Source organism: Delphinus delphis, chromosome X, assembly GCF_949987515.2.
Source record: "Delphinus delphis chromosome X, mDelDel1.2, whole genome shotgun sequence".
NCBI classification, from domain to species: domain Eukaryota; kingdom Metazoa; phylum Chordata; class Mammalia; order Artiodactyla; family Delphinidae; genus Delphinus; species Delphinus delphis.
Window position 1 is genome coordinate 84,333,302 of NC_082704.1, and position 25,058 is coordinate 84,358,359.

The 25,058-nt window shown below is 42.6% G+C and overlaps 1 pseudogene; it reads left to right on the forward strand.

Annotated features, from left to right (window-relative positions):
• The first annotated feature begins 22,597 nt into the window (after positions 1-22,597).
• On the forward strand, positions 22,598-24,095 carry LOC132418440 (glycylpeptide N-tetradecanoyltransferase 1 pseudogene; annotated as a pseudogene).
• Positions 24,096-25,058: the final 963 nt, after the last annotated feature.

Consider the following 25,058-nt stretch of genomic DNA (forward strand, 5'->3'; position numbering starts at 1 on the left):
TGGACTTGTGTCCGGATCTCACCCTGGGTTATTTTCTAAGCACCCAAGACACAGGGATATAACCCATGTCCAAGTTCCTAAGTCATCCGGTTTATCCAAATCTCAGTTCACAAGCTATTTAGAGTTTTGCCACCTGTGGTCTCCCTGTTTCTCCCAGAATTTCACAGTTAACTTGATAATCCCCCTTCTAATCCCAAAGATGCAGCTTTCTTGATCACTTTTAAGAGTTTGTAGATGGGCTAGCTTAGATGAAAAACAAACTGAAGAAAGTATATTACCCACGGACACACATACACTCCCAGTGTTCACTGCACATGGTTAAACACTATCCAGAACTACAATGGGATCTGATCCTCCCCCACACATAATAAAGCTTCCTTATAAGTCATTTCCTCCAACTGATGAGATTTCCTTGTTTTCCAGCAGTCTGAGAGAAAAATTTGCAGAGAACAAAGCTACAGAATGGTAAATTCTTCACAGCCACCTTATGTGAATCCCAATGTCTCCTTTGAGACTAGCACTAAATTCCTAGATTTGCTCTATGCTTCTCAGAAGTCTATCACAATGCTATAATTCATTACAAATCAGATCAAGACAGTGGTTTCAGCCCTGTGGTCCTCTGTTAGCTAGTTTGCTGTGGCATTCCTTGGCACCTTTGAGGTGCTTGTGGCTTAGTAGAACAAGCACAGATGTGGCTTCCTTCTCGACTCAAAAGTTAAAGCTTTGGCCTCTTACTAGTTGCATGGCCTTAGAGTCACCTAGGTAGACTCTGAGCCTTTTCCTTTATCTGCAAAATGTAGACAAAAATTACCCTCTCTGTTTAGAGGTTAAACTAGAAGAATAGATGTAATGATGCTTTGCAAGGAGAATCTTGTTACAAATTAGATATGGGATTGAAGTTGTACCTCTCAAAGCCCATCCTAACACAGTTGCAAGTGCCCTTGATATATTTCCAAACTGAAAGCAAGATCCTCTGAGTGTGGGACCCAGAAAGGCACATTTTGGGGGAGATAAGAAGCATACAGACAAACTTTGACAACTTCTCTACAATGCCTGGACCAGTCAGATAGAAGTAAAGGTAGGCTCCTTCAAAGCCAGGATTTTAAAACTCCCCAGCCCTTCTAAAGCTAATCAAACCTTTTCTAGTCTCACCCCGACCCCATGAAAAGCTTTGGAGTTAAGCTACCACAGAACATTCTCTTTGTCCTTGAAGAAAATCCTTAATAAACAAATCCCGGGACCAGGTCTGCATTTCTGATGACTCAGTCCTCCCTGAGCACAGCTGGGTCCCATAGTACTTTACTTCCTTGATTAACTCGGCTCTTGACTTACTCCTGATTTTTATTATGAGGCGGCCTTGGGGATTCTTTGGAACGTGGAAATAGAGCAAAGGAAGTTATATGTTCTGTTAAATGAGGGCCATTGGGGCAAAATGGTCTCTAAGGGCCCTTCCAGCTCTGACATTTGAGGATTCTAAGCGTTTCTCTTCCATAATTTCTCAGGGAAACTTGTGTGGATGAGGTAAGATCAGGGTGAGGAAACTTGATTTTTGCCAGAGCTAACTGACAGACTCCAGCAGAGAAAGGAATGCTTTGGGCCAGACAGGGCCCTGACAAGGATCTGGAGGAGCTCAACAGGCCTTGGGGTTTATTCCTGGAGGGTGAGACCCTGACCTTTCACCCCTCTAAATGGGGAAGTGATCCCAGGCATCCTATTAGCAATGTGGCCACTGCCAGCAGCTAGAAATGGACAAAGGCTTCTGCTGAGCTGAAAGCCCCACATATAGGAAAGGGATGACAGGAGCAGAAGGAGAAGGAAAACAGGATTATCTCCTGGCAGGCAGTGTCACTGTTTTGATATCGCTGACAATTTTAGTCTTTCTGAACATCAGGCCTCCATTTCACAAGAAAGTTGTGAGCAGAACTCATCTGGGAGGTTACCACAGGGCCAGGCCTAGGCTGAGGTGAGGCAAGAGAGACATTTTCCTCAGAGGCAAAATTTAAGGGGGCAGCAGAAAAAACTTGGTAATCAAAATCAGTAGTTTTTTTTTAATTGAAGTATAGTTGATTTACAATGTTGTGTTAATTTTTGCTGTACAGCAAAGTGACTCTGTCATACATATATACTTTTTCATATGCTTTTCCATTATGGTTTATCACAGGATAATGAATATAGTTCCCTGTGCTATACAGTAGGACCTTGTTGTTTATTCATCCTATATCTATAATAGTTTGCACCTGCTAATCCCAAACTCCCCAAATCAATAGCTTTAATGTACCATTTAAGAAATCAAAATTAATGCAGAGTATCAAAGTGTCAAATATTGTAATAAAGAGGATTAGTAACAGTGCCAGGCCAAAACATAATGGAGCATAAGGTAAAAGGAAAAATTGGTAAGACCTTTTATGGGAGGACCACTTTACGGGAGATTGCCAAGGCAGTACTTAGAGAATGTATAGCCCTGAAAGCCTTCATCAGTACAAAAAAGCAACAATGAATTAAATCCCTGCCTAGAGAACTTCGGGAGGGAACAAATAACAAATCAAACAAGTTTAGGAAATGGGAAATAAAATTTAGAGCAAGGAAACAAAAGACAGAGAAAGCAAAGTTTCACTTAAACCTTAAAAAACAATCAGGGGTGAGGAGAGGGGTATTGCAGTGTTCTCTCTCTAGCTTAACTTAAGAGTATATCTTTCCAAAGAAAGCTCAGATTAATTCTCGTTAAAAACAGGAACCACACAAGATTGCCCCGGTTAAAATTCTACTTTACAATAGTTCTAATAATGGAAGAAGAAAAGTAAAAAGTAGAAATACAGGAGTAATAAAAATAAAAATGCCACCTTTGCAAATGATATATTTGTACGTCCATGAAAATCAAATCCCCAAATATGAGAGGTAGTGAATGAGCTTTGCAAAGGTATAGGATAGAATTTACTTGTCAGCTGTAAGAATTTGCCATCAACTATAAAACAATTGCAGCTACTTTCTCCTCACTGACTCAGAGACATGTAAAAGTCCAGCAGTTCCACTGCACTGAGGTCTCTGTGGTGTCAGAACATGAAAAAAAATCTGGAAGAATTGATTGAATTTCTGTATCCTAGAGCCACCCAGCCAGAAAGAGGAGAGTCTAATTACCATAGTGACAATAATATTAAACACGTATGTATTAAGGAAGGCAAGAAATGACATTTACAGAGAACTTACTTAGTGCCAGACACTACCAGGTGCTTTAGTTCTTTTAAAAACCTTGTGAGATGGTTTGTTATTAGCTGCTTTTTACAGCTGTGAAATTAGATGGTCAGGTTTAAAGGCCTTTTTTAAAAGTTATACATCAGTAAGTGGGAGAGTTGGGATTCAAATCCAGGTTTGCCTCATGCCAAACACTATGCTTTTTCCATTCTATCACACTGTCTTCCCATTAATTCAGAATCCATGTTTATTAAACAACTATAACACATGAATGAGAAAAAGAAAAACAGGTAAATAGAAAAATAGACCATGCTCTTAACTAGTAAAACTAAGTAAAATAAAACACTTTCTAATTCAACATATAGGTTTCATATAAAGCCAATTTAAATCTTTATGGGGTGGTCTCAAAGTATCTCCCCCAAGATAGTTATTACTTACCAAGGGGAAAGAGTAACTTTACAATGGATGAGCCCACCAGTAACAACTTAATTATGTGATAAAGGTTAACACCATCAGTAAAGACACATTGGTATCATGTACCTCCTGATATAATATCAACAGAAGGGCATTCTTGCCAAAAACCCATGATCCCAGTCTAATCATGAGAAACTACCAGATAAACCTAAATTGAGGGACATTCTACAAAATAGCTGACCAGAATTGATTCCAAAGGGTCATGAAGGGAACATTTTAGAGTTGTGGAAATGGTAACTATGTATCTTGATAGGGGATATGTATACATTTAACATAGGTGTATACATTTCTCAAGACTGATCAAACTGTACACTTAAAATTAGTTAACATTATTCTATCTAAATTAGATCAATAAAGTTTAGTTTTAAATATATTTAAACTTAATACCTGTAGGGAAAAAAACCCTTCCACTGTTCACAAGTTTCTTTGCTCCTCTGTCTCTTTCCAGAAAGCCTCCAATTCAGCAAGTCTTTCTGACTTCAGGCTCTCAGCCACCTTTAACTTGCAGCCCTCCCTCCTGCCCCTTCCACTTGTTTGTGGTGGCCCAGAGCAGGACCCTGGGAACTCCCCCTTTATGAGAACTTCCCTCCCAGATCCCAGCTACGTATCCAAGGGGAAAAGGTTTTCAGCTCACCCCTCTTCTTGTCATAAAAGTCTCCTTCTCAGAAAAAACTTCCTTCATCACCCTATCTGCCACAGTTACTCTTTATTACATGACCCTGTTTTATTTTCATCACACTAACTGATACATCCTCTTTATCATAATTTACTTGCCTATTGACCGTCTCTTCCCTCTAGAATGGTAACTCCAGGAGCACAGGGACCTGCCTATCTTGTTCACTACTGTGTCCTCATTGCCCAGCACTGTGCCTGGTACATGGTAGCCATTCAATAAATATTTATTGAATGAATAACTATCCACCTATTTCAGTGTTCCCTGATGGGGACAAATAACATTAAATGGGGAATCAGAAAATTTGTCTTTAACCATGGCCACTTAATAACACTTCATCACTTGATATAGTAGCCAAGTATGTTTCCTCACCTCAAAAATCAGGATGCTAATCAATATCTTTCAATATCTACCTCTCTGGAGGTGTTGTGCAAAAAGGCAACAAGCAAGGTGAAAATGTTTAAAAATAGACCTAAATGTGCCCATTAAAACTTCAATGCAAAATAATAATAATAAATCTCTAACATTTACTGAGCTTTTACTATATGCCAGACATTCATCTAAGTGCTTTCCATTACTTTGTCCTTTAATCCTCCCAACAACTCTATGAGGTAGGTACTCTTTTTTTTTTTTTTTTGAGGTAGGTACTCTTATTGTCCCACATTGTAGATAAGGCAACTGAGGCCCAGAGAGGCTGAGAAACTTGCACAGTGAGAAGTGGTAGAGTTGGTATTCAAACCCAGATAATCCTGGCTCCAAAGCTCCCACTCTGTGCTGCTTCGTAGAATACCAGGGCCTTGTCCATAAAGTCACTTGTCAGGATAAGTCCTGGTGTAGTGCAGAATGGAGTGGACACATCTAGGAGGTGACAGGAACCTCTGGAGTGGGATGGATGGTTGGCTAGAAGGAATCCAGGCTGGTAGAAAAGCAGAGATTTCCAAAGGGTACTGCAGGCATAAGCCAGGGCCCAGAAGAAGGCCAAAAGCTACCCTCAAAGCAGCAGTCATCTCAACAAACAAGCAGATACAGCTCCTGGGACTCACGGAACAGGGAGTACCCCCAAGTTCAAGTACAGCTGATGCTCAAAATGCCTCCTCAGGGGACAAACTGGTAATTCACATTTGCTCACAGTTCCCAGGGCCACGACTGATGGAGGGTGGGTCCTGGGGGTTAGGGGGGAGGGGAACCAGAGTGAAAAAATACCTCCAGACAAGCTGGCAGGCATGTGCCCTGGGGGAATAAGGGTGGTCCCTGATGGTGTCCATTCAGTGTTCCCCAGAGCCAGGCTGCACGAGGCAGAGGGGAAGGAGGCATTATGGAATACTTGGGGTGCTTAGGGCCTTTGTCAATGAGTATGAAAGTTGTTTCAATATTTTAACAGCCAGTAGGGTTGTACTGGTGCCTAAAGTCTGAATGCCAGCCCTAGGTTGGAAATTCTTTACTTTCTCCTATCTTTCTCAAGCCTCAGGGCCTGGCTAAAAACTGAATTTGAGGTGTCATCTGAGGTGCATCCAGCTGAGGAAAGGGTGGAAGGGAGGGACCCCACAAGTTGCTCCTTCTGGCTCACATAGCTCCATCCTCACTTTGATCACGCTGTATTATAACGTCCTGTTTACATGTCTGCCTTTCCTCTAGACTGGAAGTAGCATGTAATAAATGGATGTGACATATATATGGAATCTAAAGAAAAAAATGGTTCTGATGAACCTAGGGGCAGGACAGGAATAAAGACGCAGAAGTAGAGAATGGACTTGAGGACACGGGGAGGGGGAAGGGTAAGCTGGGACAAAGTGAGAGTGGCATGGACAATACACTACCAATTGTAAAATAGATAGCTAGTGGGAAGCAGCCTCATAGCACAGGGAGATCAGCGCAGTGCTTTGTGACCACCTAGAGGGGTGGGATAGGGAGGGTGGGAGGCAGATGCAAGAGGGAGGAGATATGGGGATAGATGTATATGTATAACTGATTCACTTTGTTATACAGCAGAAATTAACACACCATTGTAAAGCAATTATACTCCAATAAAGATGTTAAATAAATAAATAAATGGATGGATGAATGGATGGATGGATGGATGCAAAGGGCCTCCCACCTACTGGGCAGCCAGCCAACCAATGTTTGTTGAGCAACAGCTAACGTGGATTGTGTGCTGATTCTGTGCCATGTCTCTCATCTGATCCTCACAGCACCCCTCTTGGTAGCCCCACTTTGCAACTGAAAAAATGAAAGCAAAAAAGATCAGAAACTTGCCCACAACTGGGATTAAGCCCAAGCAGCCTGATTCTGGAGTCTGTACTCTTAACTACTGTGCTTGATTTAAGTGGCTGGTGGGTGGCCATACGTGTGCAAAAGTTCAGAGATGAATAAAGTGTGGCTTGTTTAGGAAGCGGGGAGACATATGTAGCTGGAATGCAGAGTGTGTGAAGGGGAGGTGATGGGTGACAAAGCTAGAAAACTCAGCTGACATCCGATTGCAAAGGGCCTTGTATATCATGTTTAAAATTTTGGACTCACTTCTAAGGTCAATGAAAAACCATTTGAAAGGTTGGAAGCCCAGCAGTTTCAGGGTGAGATTTATGTTCTGGAATGTTCACTCGATCTGCTGTGGGACGGATAGATTGGAAGGAGTGCTGCTCAACTGTTATTTACTTCCTTTGTTTATTTCTGGTTTTTTCCTCCCTTTCATTTTTCATTTTTAAAATGCCAACCTCACTGGACTTTACTGACAGTTAAAAGGATTTATCCACATCAGGGCCAGCACATTTCTTGGAGGGCAGGTGGGGGGAGGTAAAGTTTGACTGTCAGGAAAACCCCAGCTGTTATGGAGCCAATTGGTAAAGGGGAGAGTGGTAGGTTTTCACTTGCCTTCCCTATGCCTGCACTTTGTCTCACCGCCTGTATTTCACACTCTCACTCTCACCAGATGCTAAGAACAGTCGACTCCAGATTCCATGTTCCCCCCAACCGCCAAATGACAAATGGATGTATTTTTTCTGACCCTGAAGGGGTTTCACACAACACCTCCCAGAAAATATAAATCCTTTTCCAGAACTCAGCAGGAGGCAGAAGCAAAGTCAAACAGCCTGACCTGCTAACCTTCCTCTTGGGGTTTGATAGCATCTGTCTCCCAGAAACCTTGCTTTTGAAAAAGAGATTTCTCCTGTCTGAGATTTCAGGTGCCTGTCAGCCAGCCCTGTGGCACAGACTATCTGCTGGAGGGAAGAGGGGGCTTGCCAGGGAAATCTCCTCTGGCAACGAAGGGCCCACTGCTGAACTGATATAGCAACTTACTTCTCATCCCGATGCAGCTTCTACACCAGGCACACCTAGAATGATTTGTCATATATCTTTATCTGCCTTTGAGTATACTCTTGGGGTTTCCATCCTACTTCCCTGGCCCTTCCTTCTCAGTCCCTCATGGAATCCTCTTTCTCTGCCCATCTGATAAATGTTGGAGTACCCCCAGATTCACCCTCACCTCATCTTCTCACCACTCCCACTCCCTAGTTGCACCTGCTTTACAAAGGAAGGCCTAGCTGCAACATTGCCAAAGAGGACTAGTGCCGAGGTTTGGGTCCCGAAGGAAACCAAGAACCAGAGGAGGTAGAGCTGGGTCTGAGATGAAGTTCCACAGTGGTGCTTCTTTTCTGGGGAGGGGGGGTGGCCCAGAACTTTTAAAATGCATAACCCTAGGTCCTGCCCAGGGAAGGTCTTCGTTCGTTAGCTTGAGGCAGCAACACAGGCATGTGTATTTTGAAAAATCTTCAAGAGATGGTCTATCACTCCTTTTTATTTTGAAAATAATTAAAACCTACAGAAAGTTATAAGATTGGCACAATGAGTACCCATATACCCTTTATCCAGTTTCACCAACTATTAATATTTTGCAATCTTGCTTTATCTATCTATCTAGCACACAACTGACTAAAATGGTGAAACATGTGGGGATATATGTTTATGTATTTTTAAAAATGGTGAAAGTATAATTATTATTCTATAATATAATAATTATTATTTTGCTGAACCATTTGAAAGTTAGCTGCAGACATCAGGATATTCAAGTACCTCAGTGTGTATCTCCTAGGATCAAGGACATTCTTCCACATAGAATTCATACTCGTTTTCCTTAAATATCCCAATAATGACTTCTGTAGACATTCCCCTCTATCCCATCCAAAAGACACTTATTGCATGGAGTTATCCTTTAGTCTCCTGTCATCTAGAACATTTCCCCGGCCTTTTTGCTGGTCTTTTATGACACTGACATTTTTCTAGTCCAGGCCAATAGTTCTGAAGAATGTCTGAGAGATTCTGATCTACAGCCAAGGTAGAGAACAACTTAGAGAATACTTTAGTTTGGAGAGACCATAACCAGTCAATGAACGGAAGGGCAGGCCTAGGGCCAAAAATAGAGACTCAGGAACGGTGTGAAAACTGAAAGGAGGTCAGGAGGGAAGTGAAGAAGTGTGGCGGCTGGGCAGATTGGATGGCCTAAAAGTAAAAGGTCACAGCAGCTATTCTTCCCAGGGTTACAAATACTGAAATACACCCAGCAGTGATTCACCCGGTGACCTCTTCAGTCCTCTCACCTGTCTCCTGTGCCCCAAGGCCCTTTGCTGATCTGTCATGGCATTTATTGAACATATACTCTGTGTCAGGCACTGTTCTAAGCACATTACATGTATTACCTCATTGAACCTTTACCACCACAATCTCTCTAGGAGGCAAGAACTGTGATTGTCCCTATTTTTTTAATTTTTAAAATGAAGTATAGTTGATTTACAATATTGTGTTAGTTTCAGGTGTACAGCAAAGTGATTCAGATATATATATATATATATATATATATATATATATATATATATATATATATATATATATATCTCAGATCCCTTTTTCCCTGACCAGGATTGAACCCAGGTCCTCTGCAGTGAAAGAGTGGAGTCCTAACCACTGGACCACCAGGGAATTCCCCCAGATCCTTTTCTGTTATAGGTTATTATAAGATATTGAATATAGTTCCCCATGCTGTACAATAAATCTGTTGTTTATCTACTTTATATATAGTGCTGTGGATCTGTTAATCCCAGCCTCCTAATTTATTAAATTAGGAGTGATTGTCCCTATTTAATGGATCAGGGAACTGAAGCCCAGCGGGGTGGTAACTTGTTCAGGGTCACACAGCTAGTAAGTAGGGTCCCAGAATTTGAATCCAGGCAGTCCTGTCTCTAGAGCCTTCACTTTTTTTTTTCACTTTATTTTTAAAACTATTATTCAATAAAATTGACTTTTTCTTCGTTTGATTTTCAGTTCTAGGATACAGAACAGTTCCATCATCCCCCAAAACCGCCCTGGTGCTATCCTTTTATAGTCACCCCTCACCCCCTCCTGTGAAGAATGTTGTCATTTTTTGTTTTGCTCCTTCTGGAGGTTGTGTTTCCAATGTCAGGGTTTTTTAAATTGTGCACTGTTAAGCAGGTCTTTCCTATGCATTCGCCAACCAGTAGTCTGTTGCGTCCTCGCGAAGAACAGTTAGTTCAGTTTTCCATCTGCGTTATGCTAATTAGGAGCAGTTTAATGCACCCAGGGGTCAAGAGTAAACAGCTCTGTCGGGCGGCTTTCCTGAGCTCCTCATACTTCCTTATCTTTCCAGTACTTCCTCGTTCCCCAGGCTTCCATGTTTGGTTCTCTGGGCTAGAAAGAACCCATGTCCAGGATTGCGCTGGGACTGGGAGGGGACAAGTGGGAGGGGACAAGGAAGGGGGTGACAGAGACGCCTCTCCCTCTTAGAGCTGCAGGTGCATTGAAGAGAGAGGAAGGGTCTTCTCCTTCAGAGTTTTGGCTTCTGCCATTTCCCATACCCGGCTGTGGGACTACCTGGTGACCGGGGCGTGAGGGAACAGAACAAAGAGGAGGGAGAAGAAAGCACCAGTGTATTTTCTGCACTCTGTCTGGGGCTTAGGATTTCCCTTTGCTGCTCCTCCATCCAGAACTAGAGGCTTCCTCCTGGATCTCCTTTTGCACCTCTCTGCTCACTTCCAGTTTTCAGAATGTGTTGAGTTGGTGGTGGGAGATGCTGGAGGAACAAAAGTGGTAAACTTACCACCAGTTTGGTGTTACTTTTATTTCTAGTGTTCTCTGGTTTGTCTGCTGATATATGCCGAGTTCTTAAAGAGTTGTTCATGCTTTCTGTACAAGTTTTAGAGTCAGGCTCAGTAGGCGATAAAGAGAGGTGTGTGTTTACTCGGTCATATCCAGAATCAAAAATCAACCCTCACTTTTAAACCCCATGCCATACTGCCTCTCCACACAAATGTCCCAGAGACACTATGAGCTCATAATATGCCAAGCGGATTTCATTACCATTCATTCACCTAGTCTTACCTCTTCCAATGATCCCTATCTCAACCATCACACCATCATTTGCACAGTTGTCCAAGCCCAAATCCCAGGCATTGTCTTTGACCCCTCCCCCTCTATACTGTCCACATCCAATCATTCATTGATCCTTGCTTCTCCCTCCTTATTTCCATGATCTTAAATTATTCAGGTCTTTATTCTTTACCACCTGGATTATTGCTACAGTCAGCTAATTGGTGTGACAGGCTGATATTTTTATTTTTTTATTCAACTTTCTACTTTGTATTGGCTATATACACAAAAACACACAAAATTATAAGCCCAATATATTATTATTTTATGCATTTTTATGGAAGTATAGTTAATTTACAATGTGTTAGTTTCAAGTGTACAGCAGTTATAAATATATATATATATATTCTTTTTCAGGTTCTTTTCCATTATAGTTTATTACAAGATATTGACTATAGTTCCCTATGCTATATAGTAGGTCTTTATTGTTTACCTATTTTATATATAGTAGTGTGTATATGTTAATCTCAAACTCCTGAGTTATCTCCCCCCCTCCCTGCTATCCCCTTTGGTAACCATAAGTTTGTTTTCTATGTCTGTGAATCTATTTCTGTTCTGTAAATAAGTTCATTTGTATCATTTTTTTAGATTCCACATATAAGTGATATCATATGATATTTGTCTTCTCTGTCTGACTTACTTCACTTAATATATGATAATCTCTAGGTCCACCAATGTTGCTGCAAATGGCATTATTTCATTCTTTTTTATGGCTGAGTAACATTCCATTGTATATATGTACCACATCTTTATCCACTCATCTGTTGATGGACATTTAGGTTGCTTCCATGTCTTAAGCCCAATATAGTATTGATAAATTACCACAAGCTGAACTTACTCTGGTCAAGAAACAGAACATTACCAGCATCCAAAAGGCCCTCTTTCCTGCTTCCTCTCAAATACTACCCCTTCCCTTCTCCCTGTAAGGTGACCGCTATACTGGCTCTCAACACCACAGCTAGTCTCTGCCATTTTAAAAACTTTATGTATAAATAGAATCATACTGTATGATTTTCTTGTGCCTAATTTCCTTAGCTCAACACTATGTTTGTGAGAATCAATCATGTTGTTGTGTGTTGTTTTATTCTCACTTCTGTATAATATTCCATTGTATGTTAAATCATATATTTTATGATGGATGGATATTTGGGTTATTTCCACTTTGGGCCTATTAAGAATAGTGCTGCTATGAATACTCTTATACATGTCTTTTGGTGGCCATAAGCACTCATTTATACTTGATGTATACCTATAGATTATATTTCTGACATGCATATGTTCATCTTTAGCAGACACTGGTAAATTATTTTCCAGAGAGGTTGTACCAATTTATACCTCCACTAGTGGTGTACGAGAGTTCCTGTTGCTCTATAGTTGGATAATATTTTAGGAGATTAATATGCTTATATATATATTTTTTCACCCCATATATTCCTCCTTTTATTTTCTTCCATTAAGCAGGTTCTGGACCTCTTGGTCACCAGGAGGTTTGTAGAAGTGCAGAAAACTGACATTTCCCACAATACTTGCTGGCTTTTGTTCACAAGAGCCTTGAGCCCCAGAGGGAGGGAAAAATCTGCAGTAAAGAAAAAACATCTTGGAATAAATAGAAAGGGAAGAGGATTTTCCCAGATTAAAAAAGAGATTTCTCCAATATAAAGGAAGGAGAGAAAGAGCTCTGTGGATTCCAGAGTGGCAGAGCCTGGCCTGGCTTCTGGGCAGCGTATGCGGAAGGCCCTAGTGAGAAGTGGTGAGGTAGGGAATCTAGGAAGTTGAGACCAGAAGCAAAAGTTTTTCACAAAAGCATCACAGTGCTGCCAGACCTGAAGGGCCCTGCACAGGGGTCAATGTGTATGTCAACATTTACCAGTGTGAGCAGATGGCTTGATGACTAGAGGGCCATACTGCCATGTGTTGGTGCATATAGAATTCCAGAACCTAGGCACAACTCAGAGTCAGGGGTCCCAAGAATAACTTAGGTTGAGTTTCCCTCCAGACTTATGGGATTGGGAGCTCAAAATGGAATTAACTCTGATTTATAAAGAGCAGTGATATTTCTTATCCATTGGAGTTGTGGAATGAGGTTTGTACCTCCAACACTGACCTGGTATTCCCCAGGGCTACTGTTAGCACATATAGCATCTTTGTGAAAATTAGGAAACAGGCATTGCCTCTGGGCTAACCAGTTAAGGAAAGGCTCACTTTCCTCTGAGCTGGCAGTGTTGGGCCAGTACTTGGCATGATAAGTAGAATGTGGACTAGATTTCAGCCCCCTTTCATGCTTCTTGTACCATACAACCTGCGCAATTATACATAGCAATCCTGAGGAGTCCCTGTCGCAATCCATCCTTCCCATCATCACCAGAGTTCTTGCTCTGAAGCACACATCAGACCATGGCACTCCCTAGCTTGAAACCTTTCAGTGGCTCCCCATCACTTAGATCTGCACTAACAGATACGCTAGCCACTAGTCACATGTGGCTCTTAAGCATTTGAAGTGTGGCTAGTTCAAATTGAGATGCACTATAAATGTAAAATACATGCCAGATTTCAATGATTCAGTACTAAAAAAGAATGTAAAATATGTCATTAATAATTGTTTATATTGATTACATGTTGAAATGATATTTTTATATATTTGCTTAAATAAAACATAATATTAAAGTTGATATTGTCTGTTGCTTTTTTTCTTTTTTAATGTGGCTATCAGACAATTTAAAACTGCATATGTGGCTCACATTATTATTTTTTCCTTCTAGTTTTATTGAGATATATTGGCATACAGAACTGTATAAGTTTAAGGTGTACAGCATGATTTGACTTACACACAGCATGAAATGATTACCACGATAAGTTTAGTGAACATCTGTCATCTCATATAGATGCAAAATAAAAGAAAAAGAAAAAATTTTCCCTTGTGGTGAGAACTCTTAGGATTTACTCTCTTAACATACAGCAGTGTGAATTATCTTTATCATGTTGTACATTACATCCCTAGTACTTATTCATCTTATAACTGAAAGTTCGTACATTTGACCACCTTCATCCAATTCCCCCTACCCCCACCTCCCTCCTCTGGGAACCACAAATCTGATCTCTTTTTCTATGAGTTTGTTTGCTTGTTTGTTTTTGAAACATAATTGACCTACAACACTGTGTTAGTTCCTGGTACACAACATAGTGATTTGGTATTTCTATACATTTGAAAATGATCACCACTCACATTATATTTTTAATAGACAGTACTGGTCTAGGTAAAGTCCAAACTCCTGACTTTGACACAAAAGCACATCATATTCTCGTCTTTGCTTCTTCTATAGCCTTATATACCCTCCAGTCTTCCTCCTTTCTCCCCACCCCTCCAACACATGCATACACACACTCTTTCATCTGGCTTACAACCACTTTAAATACGTTTTCATTCCTTTTCCTACCTTTTGCTTTTGCACAAGCTTTTTCCTTTTCCTCAGATGCACTTGTCTCCCCTGGGTCTTAGGTTCCTCGTGTCTCAAATTTTAAGAGCCATAGATAATCTCTAGCATTCCTTCCAGGCCAGTGGTTCTGCAACTTGGCCTCAAAGTAGTACACAGCGGTATAGATAATTCAATAGTCATTGACGTTTGCATTCAATGTAAGAAATAATAATATATACTGTGCACTAGAGGCCCACTGTGTTCCAGGCTCTGTTCCAATTGCTTTCCATACCACTTAACCTCATTAGCAATCCTATGAGATGAGTACCATCATTATTCCTGTTTTACACATGGGGAAAACCAGGTTCAGAGAAGTTAAGTGATTTGCCAAGGATACTGGAGACTTCAGAGTTTCTGCTCTTAACATCTATACTGTGTTTGAGAAGCTGGGAATTGATAGCAATTTCAGCTGAAGGAATCTACACAGTGAAAGAAATGATCAGGAAAAGATGACAAGCTGCCCAGATCTCTTATCCTGTTCTTGCTCTTTCAACATTCAGCTGCCTCGTCCTTCTCTAACACTGGAAGACTGGTGTCTCTACTTGTCACTGTCTGACTTTCCTTCCAGGTTTATATTCCCACAGAACCTCAATCATGGAGGCCCCGCCTACAGCTCAGGATGGCTGCCCATGTACACCATTGGACGCTTCCTCTCTGCCCTTGCTCAGCTGTCCCAAGAGTCCAAACGGTCTGGTCAGAAGGGGATTCTCAATATTTTTCAGGCCCCTCTCTTTAGGTTCAGGGATTTCCCTGAATTCTCTGGAATTAGGTTGCCTCATCAGCAAGAAATGCATTTATCGAATAATCCCACGAAGTCATAGGTAAACACAGAGGAAATGTGCAAATAAAAGAGCAGAAGCACATTCATCTAATCGGGTCTCTCTTCAACACACACTCACTCTTCTCACTCACACACACTTTTTAAAAAAATCATTCTAAAAACAACCTAACAGCAACATTAAAGAGGAGTTGTGGGAGAAATCATCTGAAGTGATTTAATAGAAAGGCTGTGGAATGTGTCAGACCTGGGTTCTGCTCCTGGCTTTGCTATGTGACCTTCAGCAAGATAACCTCTGTCCGAGTCTTCTGATAAACTGTTGAGCCCCCTCCATCCCTTCAATCCCCCACCATGTATCCAACCATCTAGCCCTCCTGCTTTGGATTCTTCCACAAACCCAGGCATTCAGCTTGCTTTTCTCTCCTTCAGGAGCTGTCAGCCTTTGCTCTTTGTCTTGAGGTTCAGCTTTTGCAGGATTGACTGAGATGTGGAATCCAGGCCTGCAGTCCCCGCTTCTTTGCTGCCCCCAGAGACAAGGGGCCATGGCCGGGCACCTGGGAAACTTTTACTAATTTGATACTCATGATTTTCATTCAAAGGTTTTGCTGTCAGCCCCTTCAGGGAAACAGAGGGGTTAACAAAAATCACTAAAACTGGAATATTGACAAAATTTCCAGAATCTTAGAAAGTACTCCGAGTCCCTGTCCCTGTTGTTTTGTCCCTACGTCTCTTGCTAGATGCTTCCTTGAAGCCCCAGAAGCCTTCTGTTCAGTTTTATCTCTCAGGATAGAGCTCAGCAATCCTCTCATTTGTCGCTGACTAGCTGTGCGGTATTGAGCAGGTCATTTACCCTGAGCCTCAGGGGATGTAATATCTCCTACTAATATTTCCCCTTATGCTTTCTTCTTCTTTTGTTTTTCTTTTCTTTTTTTTTCTTTTTCTTCTTCTTTTTAATCTTTCTCTGTCTCATTGCTCCCCTCACCTGGAGCACTCTCCCCAACTCCCACCCAGGCTTTGTACTGCTGGCAGCTTAATCTTTAGGTCTCAGCTGAGGTAATGCCTCCTGAGACAGGCCTTCTCTGTATACCAAATCTAAAGTAGGCCCTCTGCTCATTATTTTCTCTTGATATTTCTTCTTCCTGTTAGTTATCACAATTTGAAATTATGTATTTACTTTTCTGCTTATTTATTATCTGTCTCATCCCTAGACTGGGAGCCTTAGGAAGGCTGGCACCGTATGCCTTGTTCCCTGTTTGGGTACCTATATAGAGATGGTAGTTATTCACGCAAAACTACTGTGGCTGAACTCTGGGAGGGCATTTTGTATTACCTGTGCTTTCTCTGGTTCTCACAAGCAATCCAGTTGCATCAAGGCTTTTATTTTTAAAAAATTAGAGGCGGAGAACAGAATCTACTGAAGATGTGGAGAAACTAAGGGAAGGGTCATATTTTCCTATCTCTCCCAAGCCCTGTCCTCTGTTTTCCCCGCACTCTAAATTCCTCTCTGTCTACTATCAGAATTGCTCTCTCTCCTCTACCTTTGTCTCAGTTTGATGCCCTCAGGAGACTTTCTTTTTCTGCAGGTAATTAAATTATGTATAAAAGGACATTACTGAGAAGGTTGCTTTGTTGCTTCCCCCGGCCCCCATCCCATTTTTCCCAACACCCACTAGAAGCTAATGGTATTATGAATTTAACGTGTAAAGTTTTGATTCAAGATTGTGGTCTTCCTGAGGACAATGACCACTCTTTCATCCTCCAGATCCTCTGCCCCAAGCACAGGGCTCAGAACGTATTTGAGGAATGAAAGGAGGAGTGGACTTTCTGTTCTGTCTTGAACACTAATTATTGATTGACTTCCCAAGGAGAGGGAAGCTGCCCTGTGAGGGACACAAGGGCAGTGCCTACCCTTCAGGTACTTATGATCTGAATGAGGAGAGAAAAGAATGCATAAGATAGCATATTCTCCAGGTCAAATGAAGAAACCAACTAGCATTGTTGGAGTTCAGAGGAAAGACTACCCTGGAGGCCTCAGAGCTAAAGTAGGATTTAAGTTGGGTGTTAAAGAAAAGAAGGTCTTAATTAATCAGAGAGTGAGTGGGGAGAACATTAGGAGAAGAAAGCAACCCAAGTGAATCTGTGAGGTAAGGAAAATAAATACCTCCCTGGGCACACCAGTGTCTAGTAGGTTTCTTCCTGACATACCATCATCTACCATTAGCTGCCAGTCTGCAGCTGGAGTCCCCAGGGCAGCCTGTTATTCTAAAGCAGCTTCTCTGGTCACCTTTTGAGGATTTGTGAATGCCATCTTACAGGTTACTAGTTTCATAAGTAGCCCTAAATTATAATATGGATATGTTATATGAATCCAGTGGGTGTGCACTGAGGTATAAGATGGGCTGCTGCACTGGTAGGGCCTATACAGAAGTTTTCATAAGTATTACTTTATATTTTATTTAACAAACATATAGCATTTACTAGTGCTAGGCATTGTGCTAAGCAGTTTAAAATATTAACTCATTAACAGATACCAACCTCATATTGACCTATGAGGTAAGTGTTATTACTATCCTCATTTCAGAGATGAGTAAACTGAGGCACAGAGAGGTTAAGTCACTTACTCATGGTCACACAGCTGATAAGCAGCAGAGCTGGGATTCAATCCTTTCTCTTTTTTTTCTTTTTTGGTTTATACAGCAGCTTTTTTGAGATATAACTCATGTGACATACAATTCACCCCTTTCCAGTGAATAATTCAGTGGTTTTCAGTTCATTCACCAGGTTGTACAACCACCACCTAACTTCTTCACCACCTCAAAAAGAGACCCTGTCCCCATTAGCAATCACTCCCCATTCCCCGACCCCAGCCCCTGGCAACTGCTGATCTCTTTCTACCTCTTCTGGACGTTTCACATAAATGGAACCACACACTATTGTGAACTTTTGTGTCTGGCTTCTTTCACTCAGCATAAAGTTGTTTTTTTTTTTTAACTGAAGTACAATTGATTTGCAATGTTTCGGGTGTACAGCAAAGTGATTCGGTTATATATATATGTATTCCTTTTTCATATTCTTTTCCATTATAGGTTATTACAAGATATTGAATATAGTTCCCTGACAGTAGGGCCTTGTTAGCATAAAGTTTTTAAGGTTCATCCATATTGTAGCTTATGCCATAAATCTTCATTCCTTTTTATGGCTGAACAACAGTCCATTGTACATAGGAACCACATTTTGTTTCTCTAGTCATCATGGACGTTAGTTTTTCATAATCCTTGATTTGTCTATTTTTCTATACTAATCCACCTGTCTGTCCAATAGAACTTTCCAATGTTGGAACGTTCTAGATCTGCACTGTCTAATGTGGGAGCCACCAGCTACATGTGGCTACTGAGCACTTGAGATGTGGCTAGTGTGGCTGAAAAGCACCTTATTTAATTATACTTGAGTTTAATTACTTCAAACCCTGTGGGATGGACCACAGTCTATAGCTGCAGAGGAGCTATGATAGATTGATCAGAATCAGAGGCTCGATTCACGAGTCACTCTGAGACTGTGCGGCCAAGAAAGGACACTCCAAGCAACCTGAAAAATAACCCCCCCAGCTCTAGGAGGTCTGCTCCCTGCACGGTCATGATGAAATACTGCACAGGGGTCTCGGCCCCTGGTCCAGCCAATCACAAAAGGGATCCAAATTCTGGAAGAAGTCACACATTGGCCCTAACCAGAAGGCTGAAACTACCTATCATGATGTTGCAATTGCTACAGAACTGAGTGGCTGAGGAGGAAGGGAAACAGAGGTAAAAAACTGCTGGATTACTTATGCCTGACTCCAGGCCAGGCTCAGGAACAGTGGTGAGGAAATAGGAGGGCATTCCCTTGTGTGATGAGTTATTTACATCCACTCCCCCAACAGCAGCTGCCTGTGCTCCCACAGCACAGCAAGGGATCCTTGGCCTGAGAACAAGGTTGGTGGAGCTGGGACTTCTTGTTCCTCAGAGACAAAGCGAACCCAGAACTGACCAAAGTGAGGCACAGATGCGCACCTGAGGCCAGCACAGGGGACAGTCACGGCTCAGAGAAGACAGAACAAGCCCCTCGGTATGAAGTGCCCAGGGAGCCTGGCAGCTCTTCAAGGGGATACCCATCTGCAATCCAAGATCCAAAGGTTTTTACGCAAGTTGGCACTCAAGTTCACTTGGAGGCAAACCTGACCCACACCAGCGTGTGTGACTGTTACCGCTCTGACGCTAAAAGTCACTGAACGCAGGCTCTGACTCAGCCCTTGTCAACACCACATACCTAAAACCCAAAATTCTGAGTTCTGTAATGTACCCAGCCCCAAGGTTTTCAGGAAAGGGACTAGGCCAGTATCGGGTCCTCCCAGCTACATTCAAAGCTCTCCAAAAAGGGTTTATTTGTTTTTTTCAGGACAGCTCCTCCAGATACCAAGAAGGACTGCTGTTTCAATGGAAGGATTCGGGAAGGGGGTGTACTCCTAGGGTATCCTTGGCCTTCAGAGACTGCTGCAGGCAGACACCACAGAGAAGAACACAGGTGGAGCGCCTGCATATCAACCCTGGAAGATGCACCTGCGTGCCTCCCACAGGCCAGAGGAGGCATGGGAAGGCAATTCTTGGAACTCATAGGGTAGTGCTTCCAGGAACATCCGCCAATGCTAGGTTTACATGCAGGGTGGCTTTCTTTTCAGGATGATATGAATGATAAGCCTTGTGTTCTAAGTCAGGCCCCAGACACTCAATCTTCCTGAACTCCCATAAGGTGTACAGGATAAAAAGGATTTCACCTAAAAGGTATCAGTCACTAGATACAGTTCTTCATTCAACAAAAATATAAGGTGTGTACACTGTGTGCCAGGTACCAGGGCAGTCCTAGGACACGGTGAGTCCTAGACCCTGCACTCACAGGAATAGACAGATGGCAGAGGCCAGGAGCCATCATGGATGCAGTGAGAGCAGCAGCCGCACAGACAGTGCCCCCGCCCGGGGGCTGTGGGTGCAGGGTTTCCTCCCTGAGCCAGGACAGGGTGTGGAGGGGCAGCATGGAGCCTGAATGTGGGTTACTGGCTTGCAATCTTCTCTCTCCGGAGCTTTACTCTGCTCACCTGTCTTTTCCTTGATCTCACAGAGCACAATGAAGAGAGCAGGCTTTTCATCCCATGGCAATTCAGAGCATGCTTTCTGGCCCGCGCCTCCTCCAGGCTCCGGTCGGTGATGGCCATGATCTGCTGCAGGACGCCGCCCGTACCGGGGCGCGGCGGGGTCCCAGGTGCGCGGCGCGGGGCGGGGGACGGCGGCGCGGGGCGTGGCGGGCGCTTAACCTGGAGCCGCCGGGCCTGGAGAGCTCGAGCTGACGTCATAGACAACTGCCGCCATCTGTGCGGCGCGCCCTCAATCAATTCTTAACCATTATGCTCTAGTGCCTCTCTCTATAAAAATCCTGGATGGATGGTTGAATTAAGATCCTTTAAGTCTAGAAGCTGCAAAGATAGTACCAAAAATTCACCCTGTTTCCCCTTATATTAGCATGTTACGTAACTGTGGCCCTTGTGTCAAAATTAAGAAACCAACATTGTTACATTGCTGTAAACTAAACTACAGAATTTATTTGTATTATACCAGTTTTTCCACTTATGTTCTTTTCTGTTCCAGGCTTCAATACAGGCTACTATTTTGTATTTAGTTATCATGTCTTCTTAATCCCCTCTGGTATGTCAGTTTGTCATTCTCCTTGGTTCTCATGACCTTGACAGTTTTGAAGAGTACTGGACAGGTATTTTTGTAGAATGTCCCTCAATTTGGGTTTGCCTGATGTTTTCCTTATAAGTAGACTGGGGGTGACTGGTTTGGAGGAAGAACACCACCGAGGTGAAGTGCCCTTCTCATCTCATGGTATCAGGGAGGGCATGACATCCACATGACATCACTGGTGGTGTGAACTTTCATCACCTTTCTAGTTAGTGTCTACCAGATTTCTCCATCAGAAAGTTACTACGTTTCCATTTCTATACACATCTCTATTCTGTACACATACTGGTTAGAAGTGAGTTATTAAGTCCAGCCCATAGTCGAGGGGGAGGGTGTTAAGCTCCACCACCTAGAGGAAGGGAATACATATATTATTTGGAATCATTCTGTATGAAAGACTTTTTCCCTTCTCCTCTATTTATTTATTTGTTAAATCATTTATTTTTATCAGTATGGACTCGTGTGTTTCATACTTTGGGTTTTTATTTGGATTATTATTGACTATTTTTAAAATATATATCCTTCCTGTACCTTTAAAAGGTTATTGACTTGAAAATCCAGAATTCCTTATTGTGGATTTGTTTGAAGTAGGGACTATCTGAATTAAGTTTGAGGGAGTGTATGTGTGCATGCAGATGAGGAAATTAAGTGATGTTATGTAAATTGACCATGCTTATATAGTATGTGATGGAATCTCATACAGGAATGGTGTCTACAGAATCCTAATAGTAGGTCTCCATCCTCTGCTTAAGCACCTCTTGTGACATGAAGCTCATTACCTCATAAGACAGCTCTTTTGATGTTGAGTCTGCTCTACTCCTAGTGGGATTGCAGTCATCCAGGTAGTGGGATTGCAAGAGAGGAAGGGAAATGATGGCCATGGGAAGAGCAGAATATGACAGAGCAGTTGGCAAGAAAAGGGATTTGATTAGAGGAAGTGGTGACTGAGTCTAGGATGAAGCGGCTAAAAACTGATGTGTCTCGGGACTTCCCTGGTGGCACAGTGGTTAAGAATCCGCCTGCCAATGCAGGGGACACAGGTTTAATCCCTGGGCCAGGAGGATCCCACATGCCGTGGAGCCACTAAGCCTGTACACCACAGCTACTGAGCCTGTGCTCTAGAGCCCGTGAGCCACAACTACTGAGCCTGCATCCCACAACTACTGAAGCCCGTGAGCCTAGAGCCCGTGCTCCACAACAAGAGAAGACACCTCAATGAGAAGCCCACGCACCGCAACGAAGAGTAGCCCCTGCTCGCCGCAACTAGAGAAAGCCTGCAAAAAGACTGATGTGTCTCCCTGGATTTCAGGGAAGTATTGGACTGGCAAAAAAGTTCGTTCGGGTTTTCCATGTTACTTTTTGGCCAACCATTAGTTGTCTACCAGGCTGACAAAATATATACAGAGAGAACTTGTAGTGACTACTCCTCCACACCCCATGCCCATCTAGACCCTATTCTTCTCCCCCAGTGGACAACCTTCAGTTATTGTATTACTCCTTTGCCCATCCCCAATACATCCATTCTTAGATATAAACTATATTCGTTAATTCAACAAATATTTCTTGAGCACCTACTATATATGCCACAGGAAATATTCTAGGTACCACAGATGAGTTGGAAGGGTAGTGTGTGCGTGCATGTGTGTAGGAGGTGAAGCAAGCCCTTCTATTGCTCTCTTTTATTTGGATTAAATTATTTCTCATTCCTTCTATCCCTGATATGATTTTTTAAAATCTTTGAGATGTAATTCACGTGTCACATATCATACAATTCACCCATTTAAAGTGTATGTACAGGCAACTCAAGATGGCGGACGAGAGTGATACAGCAGTGAAGCCCCGGGCACCTCCAGTGCATTCCAGAAATGCAGCCAGAAATGCAATGGAAATGGCCATGAGCACTGCAGCGATTGCAAGAATGAGGAGGACAACAGCTACAACGAGGTGATTTGAGTCCAGCCAATGACACTGGAGCCAAAAAGAAGAAAAAGAAACAAAAAAAGACGAAAGAAAAAGGCCGTGAGACAGATTCAGCCCAGGATCAGCCTGTTAAGATGAACTCTTTGCCAGCAGAGAGGATCCAGGAAATACAGAAGGCCACTGAACTTTTTTTGGTGGCTCAAGGGACCTGCAAAAACCATGGAGGAGGCTAGCAAGTGAGGCTACCAGTTCTGGGACATGCAGCCCGTCCCCAAACTGGGAGAAGTTGTGAACATGCATGGTCCTGTGGAGCCTGACAAAGACAACATCCGCCAAGAGCCCTACACCCTGCCCCAGGGCTTCACCTGGGACGCCTTGGATCAGGGGGACCGTGGTGTGCTGAAAGAACTATACATCCTCCTGAACGAGAATTATGTGGAAGGTGATGACAACATGTTCCAATTTGATTATTCCCCAGAATTTCTTCTGTGGGCTCTCCGGCTGCCTGCCTGGCTCCCCCAGTGGCACTGTGGTGTTGTAGTGGTCTCAAGTCAGAAACTGGTTGGATTCATCATCGCCATCCCAGAAAACATCCGTATCTATGACACAGAGAAGAAGATGGTAGAGGTCAACTTCTTGTGTGTCCATAAGAAGCTGCACTCCAAGAGGGTGGCTCCAGTCCTGATGCGTGAGATAACCCAGAGGGTTCACCTGGAGGGCATCTTCCAAGCTGTTTACACTGCTGGGATGGTATTACCAAAGCCTGTTGGCACCTGCAGGTACTAGCATCGGTCCCTAAACCCACGGAAGCTGAATGAAGTGAAGTTCTCCCACTTGAGCAGAAATATGACCATGCAACACACCATGAAGTTCTACCAACTGCCAGAGATTCCCAAGACAGCTGGGCCACAACCAATGGGAAAAAAGGACATTCCAGTAGTGTACCGGCTCCTCACCTGGTACCTGACGCAGTTTCACCACATGCCAGTCAGGAGCCAGGAGGAGGTGGAACATTGGTTCTACCTCCAGGAGAATATCACTGACACTTTTGTGGTGGAGAGTGCAAACGGTGAGGTGACAGATGAGCGGAGCTTTTATACACTTCTGTCTACCATCATAAACCACCCAACCCACAAGAGTCTAAAGGCTGCTTATTCTTTCTACAATATTCATATCCAGACCCCTCCTCTAGACCTTATGAGCAATGCCCTCGTTCTCACCAACATGAAAGGGTTTGACATGTTCAATGCAGTGGATCTTATGGAGAACAAAACCTTCCTGAAGAAGCTCAAGTTCAGCATAGGGGACAGCAACCTACAGTATTATCTTAACAATTGGAAGTGCCCAGCATGCGGGCAGAGAAGGTTGGGCTGGTGTTACAGTAACCAGTTGCCAGTGAGATTCTGGATAAAGCCACTGAGAATTCAAACCAGGAAATGGAGCCCCACCACTTGTTGGTCCAATTTTCACAAACGTGAGAATCTCTGGCAAGGGGAGCAGAACTGAACTGGCTTTACAAACCACCACTGAATTTGACAATTGTTTTGCAATGGCATAGGCTGTGTGATGTCACCTCTGGCCATGTCTCTGGTCTCCCTGTTTTTCAATTAATCACATCATTATGCAGCCGTGATCAAGGGAATGTAACTGCTGAAAACTAGCTCATGATTGGCATATTATGGAGTTAATGGGTTAATAATAAAAGTATATATATATATATATATATATATATATATAAAGTGTATGTACAGTTCAATGGTTTTTAGTATATTCACAGATATGTGTAAACATCACAGTTAATTTTAAAACCTTTTCATCACATCAAGAAGAAACCATTTAGCTATCATCCCTCTATTTCCTCAGTCCCTCCTCCCAGCCCTAAGCATCTACTAATCTACTTTCTGTCTCTATATGTTTCCCTTTTCTGAATTTTCATATGAGTGGAATCATATAGTATATAGTCTTTTGTGACTGGCTTCCTTTACTTAGCATAATGACTCCTGGTTCCTGGGGGTTGTTAGTTTCCTCTGAAGAGGGAACTTATTTCCCTTCTATAGGCAGAACCCAGGAAACAAGCCTACTTTCCTATAAGCTAACCTGAGTACTCTCCAAAGAAAGAAACTAGGTCTTCATTAATCACCAACTCCAGCTACCTCATCCCTCCCACCCCTTACAAATCAACAAACACAAAAACTTGAAACACTTGGCTCCTGGCCCAATGAGAACTTTGACCTTTTTATTTATTTATTTATTTATTTATTTGGCTGCGCCGGGTCTTAGTTGAGGCATTCAGGATGTTCGTTGCTGCATGTGGGATCTTTTAGTTGTGGCACATGGAATCTTGTTTC